We start from the raw sequence: 11,825 nt of genomic DNA, 5'->3' as shown, positions 1-11,825 counted from the left end.
AAGAGGATACTTGCAGCTATAGAGCAAATATAATAGTTTTGAAATTTTCTATAAGGAAGACCATGCCATGAGAAGTCATTGGCATTGCTATTTTGACTTAGCAAGATGTGAAAATTGCACTATCGGCCTTACCTAGGCGAGGGAAATGCAAGACCCACATCCTATGAAATATTCTCCTTGAGTATTTAAAAGTAAACATCCCAACTCTTAGATAGGATTGGTAAGCTAGCTCAAAAATAAAGGTTAGGATTATGCATGTTTACAATGATCAAAATTCACACATTCGAACTAGTAGTGGCATTGCCTTAACTTTAAAAACTCCTAACTTAGTATCTATTTGGATGGCTTCATGCTTCAAAATGGACAATCAATTTAGGATTGCAAGCTAGCATAGCTTGAACAATCAAATCATAAAGAAGAATCTAAAAAGAGGAGAGAATAAGACATATATATATGGCCGCAGAAAAGGTGGCAAATATGGACCACTACAAGGCTGTGGTAAATAGAATGGACCAATCTAATCATAGAAGAACTATCCATTTCACTTTCAAGGAGAATTGAAAATTGCTAGTAACCTATTAGAGGAACTAGTCCTTTGAATTCCAAAGAGGATGGGGAAAGGGATTGAACAACATCACTATTGCATGGAGCCTTAGAGGCTTAATGGGTGAGTTGATAGGGCTTTGAGGTGTTCATATGAGGGTTGAAGTTAACCCCTTTGTGTTCTCAAGCGGGGTGTGCCTCAGGGGGGCTAAGTTCACTAAATACAGGTTGCAAGAATAGGAGTAAGCAATCCAAGTAGGATACAAGGAAGCTCAAAGGAAAACAAGTGATGGCTTTAGGCCTTGCTAAATGTGTAAAGTTTAAAAGTCGATGAGGCTTAAGCAAAGTTTAAATGAAGCGGGCAAGCCTAAAAGAAAGGAAAGACCCTACAATGGTAGCTAAATGTTTGGCATATGGGAATGTGCCACACATCGCCAAGGCTATGGGCAACCAAGAATTTGGTAATGCAAGAGCACCCATTACACACCAAGTGCCTTATTGTGGTCTCCTTGTTTTTAACGCTTCATAATGAGGTAAGTTTCATCAAAGCTTGAAAGATAGCCATTGGTTACACCCAAACTTGGCTAGGCAAGCCTCCCTACCCATGCAAAGGTAAGCCACAGGCGGGACATGGAGTCTAGATGCTAGCTTTCAAATATCAACTCCAACAGTGTGTAAGAGGGCAACACATAGCCAGAAAATGTTGCTACTAGGGTTGTTTCCCTAGAGAGCTCCCACTAGCATATCTCTGCCCAAATGGAGACATGACATTTCCCAAGCATATAGGGGCTTCCTCAAAAAGAGAGGTTTCCATTGGCACCGTGAGCTTCATTGTCAAAGTTGTAGTTAGAGCTGCAACTATGTGAGAGCCACTATCCACATGGCGCAGCAGGCCAGGTGTGGGGACAGAACTCCGTGCGACAGGACAGACAACATAATGCGAGTGAGCCTGAGAGCCCTAAAAGCATTTTCCTTGGTCAAGCGCCCACCCAAGCTTGAATGATCAGGCCCATGGCGGGAAGGGGGATGCATACACATCGCCATGGTTTGGCGGAGAGACTCTTGAGCATGGGAGTATGGTCATATGTTCGAACCCTAGCACCTAAACAATTAAATTCTTTTGAAGAAGAAGATGCCTGCCCAAGCTAACTAGGTGTGACATGTGTGACTTTGGTGTGATTACATTCTAGTTAGTTGTGATTGGGTGAGGTGGAAGTCCCTTGACCTCATCTGTGATGCCTCAATCTACAAAAAAGGCCTTGTACCTTTAGATCGATAATGAAATCAGATCATGCATTGACTCATCTACTTCACGATGTAACTTGTTGTCTCTTTTTGACCATGGCTTGCTAGTTCTGCTACATCACTACCATCAATTGGTATTAGAGGCTGCTACTCACACTGCCAAACTTTTGTAGGGATGCTACAAATCATCTACCATCAAGCTGTTTTTTTGGTGGATTTTGCAAGTGTCACATCTAGAAGGAATGCCACATCCTCTCCACAAAGTCTTTCAACTAGAGGTGCATTTTTTTAATGTTTTCTATCTACCCACGAGTCGTTGTAGCTCGATGAAGCTCATCTCTGCTGATCTATTATTATGAAGCTATCTATTCTAAGTTGTTGAATCACAGTTGTCAATGCTCAAGATGTCCCAAGCATTAGCTGGAGTTTTGATTTTCCCACCAAGTTCATTTTCTTTGCATTAGCTCAAGAAACAAAAAGATTGGTAGCTTTATAGGCTTTGCAACACAAATGATAGACTGTGCCTCTTCTTCAGCCAAAAAAATTTGACTGCCGCAAAGTCTTTCTCTCTAACATTTCTCTCCAAGATTGTACATTTACATAAAGATTATCACTTGGCAGGTGTTGCATTATTTTCTCCTCCTCTTGTTTCTATAGCCTTTGTTTGGAGGTTCTTGAATCCATTATAAATTCCATTATTTTTGGTGAAGAGAATGTGTAGACATCCACTCGCCAAAATTCATAAATCCAAATTTCAACGCGTCATTGTTGACACAAGCCATTTGTCATTGCAGACTTGCTCGGCTCTCTTCTATTGATTTGAACTCTATGGTTTCACATGCTTATCATCCTACACAAGTTCACTCAGGTGACTATCTCATCACTAGAATGTGATTTGCTGCTATTGTTGAAGATGTTGTCTCTCTATGTTTAGAGTGGTTGCTACTTGGCTTGTCACTTTGATAAAACTCTCGGAGTGCTCAAATAGGGTTGTCATCACCTCTTTTTGCCAACTGTACACTTCAGATCTCACTACCACTGTTCACCTCATTTTTTACGCTTTTGTTGACAGAAAATACATTGGAAATGTTTTTCCCTACTCAAAATTTTTTTTGACAGAAAATACATTCGATATTTTTTTCCCAACTCAAGAAATCCTCACAATCAGTGTCCATATTCGTGTTGAAAGGAAAGCATCAATATTATGGTTGCAAAATATGTTGATATTTTTGTTGATACATTTGCAACCCTAATAGAAATAGTAATATCGATGGTATTTTTGATCCTTGTCAATAATCCTCCAGACCTATTTGATGATAATATTGACATCGATAAACAAATTTTGACACTAATATGGATGCTGGTAAAACATCCTAAAGCTAATTTTTATGGTCAAATTTTTAAAGGGAAATTTAGGGATTGGCCAAGCCCTAATCTACCCTTTTCTATGAACATTTGTATTACACTGTACTAGCCATTGTATTGTATTGTTTGCATTTCAAGTACAAGATTTGCCTATTACATTGTTTGAGGTCTATACATCTTATGTACAAGAAACTCGTTCATATCACTACTCCCATCCTCCAAGCCACTACCTCTGGCATCTTCATCGTTACACCATTGTCATCACCTTCCCCTCCTCTACCAGCTCCACTTTCTCCTTCCTCTTGATAGGCTTTATTCAAATACTTGTCTCCATCCTCTTGTTCAACTGGCCAGCACACAAGTTAAAGGTTAGTATAGCATTTAGCTATTCAATTCCAGCATGTGAAACAACATGTGTGTAGTAAGGTCTTACACTGAGGAAAGGCACAAATTCCCCTCTCTCATCAAGTAGGTTCATCAGAGCTTCCGTATTGTTATCATATGCATATTTGTACTCCTCATCTGTACACTCTCATCCCATTTTCATTTCCTAACATTACAAGAATACACGTTAGTTTCACCAGTTGACATGTTGCATTCCAAAATTACATACTAAAAGATTGAAACAATAGGTAATTACAAAATAAGCATAAAATTAGGCCTTCCCACTCGAGCCCAAGTGGGATTGGTGCACTTTACTCTTCCTTGAAGCTACCTCCTTTCTTTGGTGATTGTACTTCTATGGATCCTTTAATTCCTTTTTCACAATCTTCCAATCTTCTAGGTGGACCCAAGCAGGATTTGATTCCTTGGCCTTTGCCTTCCTATTGATTTGGTCTTTTAGTGACTTGAGCACATCAGCCATCTTGCTTACCATCCAGCGATTGTCGAACTCAAGCTCCTTAGGCAGCACTCAAATCTCCTCCTTCAATGTCTGAATGGTATAATCTTTCTTCTTCTATGTCTGCTTGTGGAAATCCATCACCACCCTCTTGAATTTAGAGGAGACCAGCCCGTGCATTTGGTTCATAACCTGAGAACCTCTAGATTCCATTATTATTTCAAACTCCCTATTGGCCTCATAGGGGTGGGTGGTGGTATTTTGGTAGTTATCTTGACTCCCCCTGGTGGCACTGGCTATACCAGAGCAAGAGCATCTACGTTGATGCTCACTTTTTCTCTCCCTAACTCCAATGGTAGCTTGGGAGATCTTTACGAAGGTTGGCAAACCCCACACTCACTCTCTCTCTTCTCAAACTCATGCAGAAGTCTAGCTTTATCTTTCGGAGATAGGTGCACAAGTAGTTTTTGAGCTTTCTCTGTACTATTACCTGAGGTAGTAGTATCAGAGGGTCTCTTATGACCCCCTCCACTAGATCCTCTACTAGCCATCCCTCAAAAAAAGTAAATGGAACACAACATTTGATTTTAGAATGCATTTTACTTAAACAAGGAAGCATCCTCCCCTTTCCATGAAGGGAAAAAGAAGCATAGAGGCCAAGTGTTAGGGGGAAATAAGGGTCTTAAAAGGGTCCCATAAGGAATGGATCAAGATATGGATTAGGCCTAATGCAATCCCTATTGTGGGGTCCAAGTGAGTCCTAACCCCCCTACCTAGGTAGGTTAAGCCTAGTTGAGCCCACCTCTTACAACTAGGAGGGGCCACCTCTTACACCAAGGAGGGGGCACTTCTCCCAAAGTCAAAATTTTGAATTTTGAATTTGAATTCCCTCTCCCTCCCTCCTCCTCCCCCCATCCTCCAAAGTCAAAATTTCCAATTTTGAATTTGGATTCCGTCTCTCTCTTTCTCCTCCTCCTTGCCTCCCTCCTCTTCCACACGTCGCATTCCTCCTCCTCCATCTTCCCATATGAATCCTCCTCCTCCTCCTCCTCCTCCTGCCTCCTTGCTCCTACCTCTTCCACATGCCTCCTCCTCCTCCTCCCCCTCCCCCTTATTGCTTTTGCCTACACTCCTCCTCCCTCATGCTCAAGCATGCTCCTCTGCCCTCATGCTCATGCTTGCTTATCCTTTTGCTTCTCCTTCCTTTTGCTTATGCATACTCCTCTTCCCTCATGCTCATGCCTGCTCCTCCTCTTGCTTCTCCTCCCTTTTGTTCACACCTATTCCTCTGCCCTCATGCTCACACCTAGTCCCTTGCTTGCTTCTCCTTCCTCCTAATAGTGCATGGTCGTTCTCGTCCCTTTTCATCCATGACACACTTTCTATTATGGCCTCTCACACTAACTCTACACTCTACGACTATTGGTGGCACCATTCAAGGACATCTGCAATGCTTACCATGTGAACATATAGTCACTCATTATCCATAGTGGTGCATTGTTTATGCTAAGGTTCCCTTTGCTCCTCTTTTAGGAACTTCATGGAGGATGAGATTAGAACAATGGGCATGGATGATATTGATTCTTCATACCCAAAGACACAAAGTCATGCATGAGCAAGTTGTTGGAGAGGTGATGCAAGACTTGAAGGGAATGATGATGTAAAGGAGATGCTTGGAGCTCATGATACTACTGATGTAAGTCTTGAACCTCAACACCTTTCTCTTTGTAAAGCAACTTAGAAGTTGATTCAAGAATAGGAATTCACATGATGCATTACATTTATTTAAATTTAAATTTCTAAAATGATGTTTCTCTGGAACATATTCTCTAGGGGCATCGACCATTGTTGTAAGTAATCTATTCATTTGGGAACAAGAAGGAATGGGGAATCTACCCATTTGGAACAAGAAGGCATGGAGAATTCACACTATTGACCCACGATAGCCTAGTGATCCATTCCAATGTGTTGTACATGAGATTACAAAAAATTATGAGTTGAATGTGAGATTCCTTATAGCATAGCGGTGTTTCTAAGGACTTACTTGAGGATTCAAAGACCCCTATTCTTGGTATATTAGAGTTAAAGAAAAAGAGAAATAGACTATGAAGCCTTTGTACTACAATCTGAAATACAAACACCTATTTCTCATAATATCTTCTATCTAAAGCTAAAATGTTTCATTTATCTATGGCCAAATGGTGAATCTTTTTGTTATTGCTATTTTAATTATTTGTTGTTTTCTATATTGCAGCTTTTTTTATATCATCTTCCACACAAAAGTTATATCACATTTTGATGCAAATTACAAGTCATTAAAATGTTGTTTACAAAGTTTAGCCATTCCAATAACCATTTTTGACAAATGTAGAAAGTATTGACCACAGCACTGAAGGTAACATTGATCAGATGGAGTGTTCAAAAACACCAAATTTTGAGCTTCTCCTACATCACCTTGTAAAAGATTGATTCATTTCATGTTTTCTACAAAGAAATATGGATTTTAAAGGGGTAATGACCATTTCTGCCAAATCTAGAAGGAATTTGACTGCGGCATAGAAGCCAAAGTTGGGTTTTGACATCTTTGGACACCCCATGCCATCTCGATCAACTTTGCCTTCTGTGCTGGTTAATTTCCTTCTAGATTTACCAAAAATGGAACATTGGAATGGCCAAAATTGTCAAATTCCTTCGTCTACCCCATTAAATCCATGTTTGTTCATAGAAAATCATGGGATGTATCAACTTCAACATAGATAAACATAGAAAAGAAATATATACAAAGTAACCTAGCAAATGACGGTTGGTCAATATGACAACTTGTGTGCCCCGCAGAGCAGCTCTACTAAGATCCTCCTGTAAAAGATTTTCTATATAATTTCTTGCCCTTGGAGGAACCTTTTAGGTTGTCCATGTCAATATAATTTTTTATTTAATCCAAAAGACTTTGATCTTCCACTACATCACCTTGTCAATTTTCACTTCTTTGTTTATCTTGCCTTTGGAGGCACCTTTTAGGTTGGCTATGTCAATGTAATTTTTTATTTAATATCCCTAAATCACCTTGAAATAATTTGATGCATTTCATGTTTTACAAGAGAAAAGATATATTTTGAAGAGGAATCCAACAAATTTGGTTTTCCACTACATCACCTTGTAAAAATGTCATTTTCTATGTTTTCTTGCTCATGAAGGCACCTTGTAGGTTGGCCATGTCCATGTATTTTTTAATTTAATTTTTAGGTTGGGTATATCAACTTGTAGATGATTGATGAATTTCATGATTTTCTATGAATAAATATAGATTTTGAAGGGGTAGATGAAGGAATTTAACAACTTTGGCCATTTCAATGCCCATTTCTAGCAAATCTAGAAGGACATTGATCATGGCATAGAAGACAAAGTTGGTCGAGACATCATGAGGTGTCCAAAAATGCCAAAACCCACCACATAACAAATTTGACCATTTGGAGGGTGTCCAAATAGCTATATTTGCGCTATCGGGTTTTGGCATTTTCAGACACCCCATGTCATCACGATCAACTTTGCCTTCTATGCCACAGACCATTTCCTTCTAGATTTGCCAAAAATGGTCATCAAAAGGACCAAACTTGGTTCAGAGTATTTTATTGACTTGGAATCTTCATAATATTTTACTAAATTAAATTTAAAATAATATATATATAATTGATAAAACTTAATTGCATGGAATATGAAGAGAATAGTAAAATAGCTATAAATTTTGCATTATAACTCTGATTGCAAACCATTTTATTTCAAAATCGAGAGCATGAGTAGCTCTAGGACCGTATTTTTTCACGAATGTTTAAAAGTCAATGTATAAGACCCTTAAAAATTAGTGACAAGTTAAGGGGGTCATAAAATTGTAATTACTTTGGATACAAGTGAAGGAAAAGGGACAAGTTTGCATATAAAAGGTTCATCTCTGTACACAACAAACTTGGAGGTGGTGTATTCAATACTCTACAATTCAAAGTGGCATTACTTTATATTGCATTAACAACACATTCAAAATTTAACCATAGATATATCAAAACTATTACTTATGACATGGTATCTTGCAAGGATGAGAATGTGATAAAAATACATGTTTGTATTATAATCTCTCCATTCAAATACAAAAACTCTTCATAGCTTGTACCTCCTCTTTGCTACCTCTAATACATAAAAAATAGAGGCTTTTGAAATTACCAAGTAAGTTCCTAATACAAATACCATAAAGGCTCTCCTCCCAGGGTAGCCAAGCACAAAGTTTATTACATCATTGTCAATTGGTTACAAATGCATTAGGGGAAGACATGTGATTGATCACAATGATCAAGCTGTCAATATTTTGATGCACTGCAGTAGTAGTTAAGTAGGCCCTTGTGAAAATTAGACGTGGAAGACCACAATGCATCCTCTTGCTCAACTAATATAGTGCACTAATAAGTGATTTCAACCAAATGTGCTATGAAATTTGGCTTGCTGAGGAGATAACTCCTCAATCTCAAATGCCTCCTACAACAATTCAACAACCATTACATTAGTAGACCTAACAAAGTAACAAAGCACGTGATATTAAAAGACCATAAAATATACACCAATACATACGTTGCTTACCATCATAGCATTGTCTCCTTTAATTGTGATTGATCTCTAAAAAAATTCATCTCTTCCAATGTTCATTGACCTTTGGATGATGTAAGGAAAGCACAAGGATAGTTTCTAGAAGAAAAGTGAAGTGAAAGTGCCCCTTATACCTTTATATACCAAAAACAAATAGATAAACTATAAAACAAATGCGATATATTAGATGAAAAATTTAGACATAAAACCACACAATAAAACCATAAAAATAAAGTGGATCACTCTTTTTTATGTACTCCAAGTCATGAAGAAAAGCTATGCAAATGCCAAAATGCCCAACCTAGAATTTATGTGGACAGAATGGACATTGTTCATGCAATTCTCTAGATGCTTGCCTACCTTTTCACCATGAGGGACAGAATGGACATTGTTCATGCAATTCTCTAGATGCTTGCCTACCTTTTCACCATTTGAATTGAAGTTGAAGGACTCTAGCGTTTCATTATCCATGACTAAAAGGTATCCATGCACATTACTTAGAGAGACTTTATTGTCAGTAATATCTAAACCTCACGAGGGCAATGGAATTACCTATTAAAGATTCCACTGTTCCCACTCCAACATTTAAATAGGCTCTTGACACCCATACTTGTAAAGAAGATAGAAAAGGAAAGTACATAGATAGAGTTACTTACAATGTTATGGTATCCTAGAAGCAAGGCATGTGTCCTTTGCCTTGTACACATGTTGCAACTTGGTAAGAGATCCTTCCTCTCCTTGAAGTTCAAGATGTGTCAAGACATCCTTCCTCTTGGAAAGATTATGTGGACCCTTAGCAAAACCTTCCATGACTATCTAGAACACATTGGAGCTCACAATATTTCCAACTTCTATCACTTTGTTCTTGACCATGCCTCTAGAACACACTAGAGCTCACAATATTGCCAGCTTGTGTCACTTTATTCCTGACCATGTCTCTAGAACACACTAGAGCTCACAATATTTCCAGCTTTTGTCACTTTGTTCCTAACCATACCTATTGGGAAAATAGTAGTAGCTATAGGAGGGGAAAGAGGATGGTTTGGGTGGTCCCCAATGTAAGAAGAATAGCCAATAGGGGCTCTATGCAAGCCTACCATCCACATACCATTTCCCCACATAAAGGAGCACTCTCATTGGTACACTTGTAATCCCTCTCTAATACCTTAAAATTATGAGACACTAATTGGAGGCCCTTTTGAGATCACATTCTCCCCTAATGGTTTATAATGAGAAGGGAACTTGTGTGTGACATTTTTTCAAGTAGGGCAAAAATTCTAGGGAGCACAATGCCAAGGCCCTGGCCACTTTAGCATTGTGTTCCCTGGAAGTTTTTTCCTGTGCAAAATGCACACAAGTTTCCTTCTAATTGTGTTCTAGAGGTCAATGTCTATCCTTGTCATTGTGTTCTAGAGTTCAATGTCTGAAATATCGTGTGCAATGTTTTCAACCAAGGAAGGGAGAATATTCCAGGGAGCACAATGGTGAAGGCTCGGTCGCTTTAGCACTGTGTTCATTGAAATAAGCCCCCCATCCCAAAAACAATTGCACACAAGTTTCCTTCTTATTGTAAACATTGGAATCTTGATCATATGCATAGGCTTAAAGCTTTGCATGTGTTTCAAGCTTATACCCCAAAAACATATGCATAGAGAATAGTTCTAAAGCTTTGAGCATATGAAGCATATACATTAAAGCCTTCTGCATATGCATAGAGCATATGATTATTGCTTTAAATCTTTAAATATTTATGCATGAAGCTTTATGCAAAAGGAAGAAAACAATGCAAAAAACCTACCCCATCTCATTTGCGAATGCTTAAGGCATTGCAAATGGCATTACAAGGAGAAGAGAAAAACTAAAAAGAAGAAATTGGAGAAAAGAGAAGAAATAAAAATTGGGGAAAAAAGAATGAGAGAAAGGAGAAGGGAAAGAAGAAAAGAGAAGGGAGAAGGGGAAACAAGAAAGGGAGAAAAGAGAAGAGAAAGGGAAGGGAAGATAAGGGACATGGAAAGGGAAGAAAAGGAAAGGGAAGGGAAAGGGAAGGAAAGAGGGAAGGGAAAGGCAAAGGAAAATGGAGAGGGAAGGGAGAAGGGGACAAAGAAAAGGGGAAGGAAAGGGAAAGGGAAGGGAAAGGGAAGGGAAAGGGAAGGAAAAGGCAAGAGGGAGGACAAGGGTAAAGGAAAGAAAAACTTGACAAAACAAAACAAAAACAACATACTTGGTACACAAATTCAAAGGAGAGGTGCTTGCGAGGTTTGGAGGTGCTCTGAAGTTGTGGAGAGGTGCTTGTAATATCTGGAGGTGGTTGAAGAGAGTAGAGGGTTGGGAGAGATGAATGAAATTGATATGATTTGAGACTTCGTTTTAGCTCCCACATCATCGATATTAGCATCCAAGAAGGCGTTGATATTAGCGTAAAGTGTCAAAATTTGAATACATTAATTTTGAAAGTTTTTCTATTTGGGCTCAAAATTTTAATGCTTGTATCTGCTCCAATTCTTGATAGATTTTAAAAGATGATAGCATGAAAGGAGTTGTGAAGGTTTGAACCTAGGAGCATTATCTTAGGGTCCAAATTATTTAATGGCACCAAGACGTTGTGGGCCCATGATATTGGTTTCCATGGCCATGTTTAACATCCAGAGGGTGAATTGGGATGAAATATGATAGGCCTCCAATTCATGATGTACAAATATTGTTGCTAGGTATTATTATATTACACTTTTTAAAGGGTAGGTATCACTTTTTCACCATGCATCATGCATGTGCGGGGGGAAAATGCCTTGGTGATATTCTAAGCACAAAAATGGAACTTGATGGCCATGATACTTTTCACGAGCCTTAAAATCATCTAATTTAAAGCCATACAAAGTATCATGCCCATTGGGTACCATTCACATGATCAAGAAGTGATATTTCCAGCTGGAGTTTGGCTTGAGCCTCATCATTTGCATCTTGGGCTAGCTATGGATGGTGTTAATTCCTTTGGACATCAGCCCACATGGCTAGTAGTAGTCACAATATATAATATTTCTTCTTGGATGAAGGGGCATTTTGTGGAGTTGGTACTCAAAAGATCTTTCAAAGATGGTATATGAGTAGCGCAGGTGGTTTCTTCATATGGACCATCCATATTGTGTGGATCCTATTTTGGGGAGGCATAATTAGCTTGTGTTCCTCCAGTCATGAGATCATGAGA

Source organism: Dipteris shenzhenensis, chromosome 33, assembly GCF_047967505.1.
Source record: "Dipteris shenzhenensis isolate YYH24624 ecotype China chromosome 33, Dip_SZ_1.0, whole genome shotgun sequence".
Taxonomy (NCBI): domain Eukaryota; kingdom Viridiplantae; phylum Streptophyta; class Polypodiopsida; order Gleicheniales; family Dipteridaceae; genus Dipteris; species Dipteris shenzhenensis.
Note: the sequence above shows the minus strand (reverse complement) of the source record.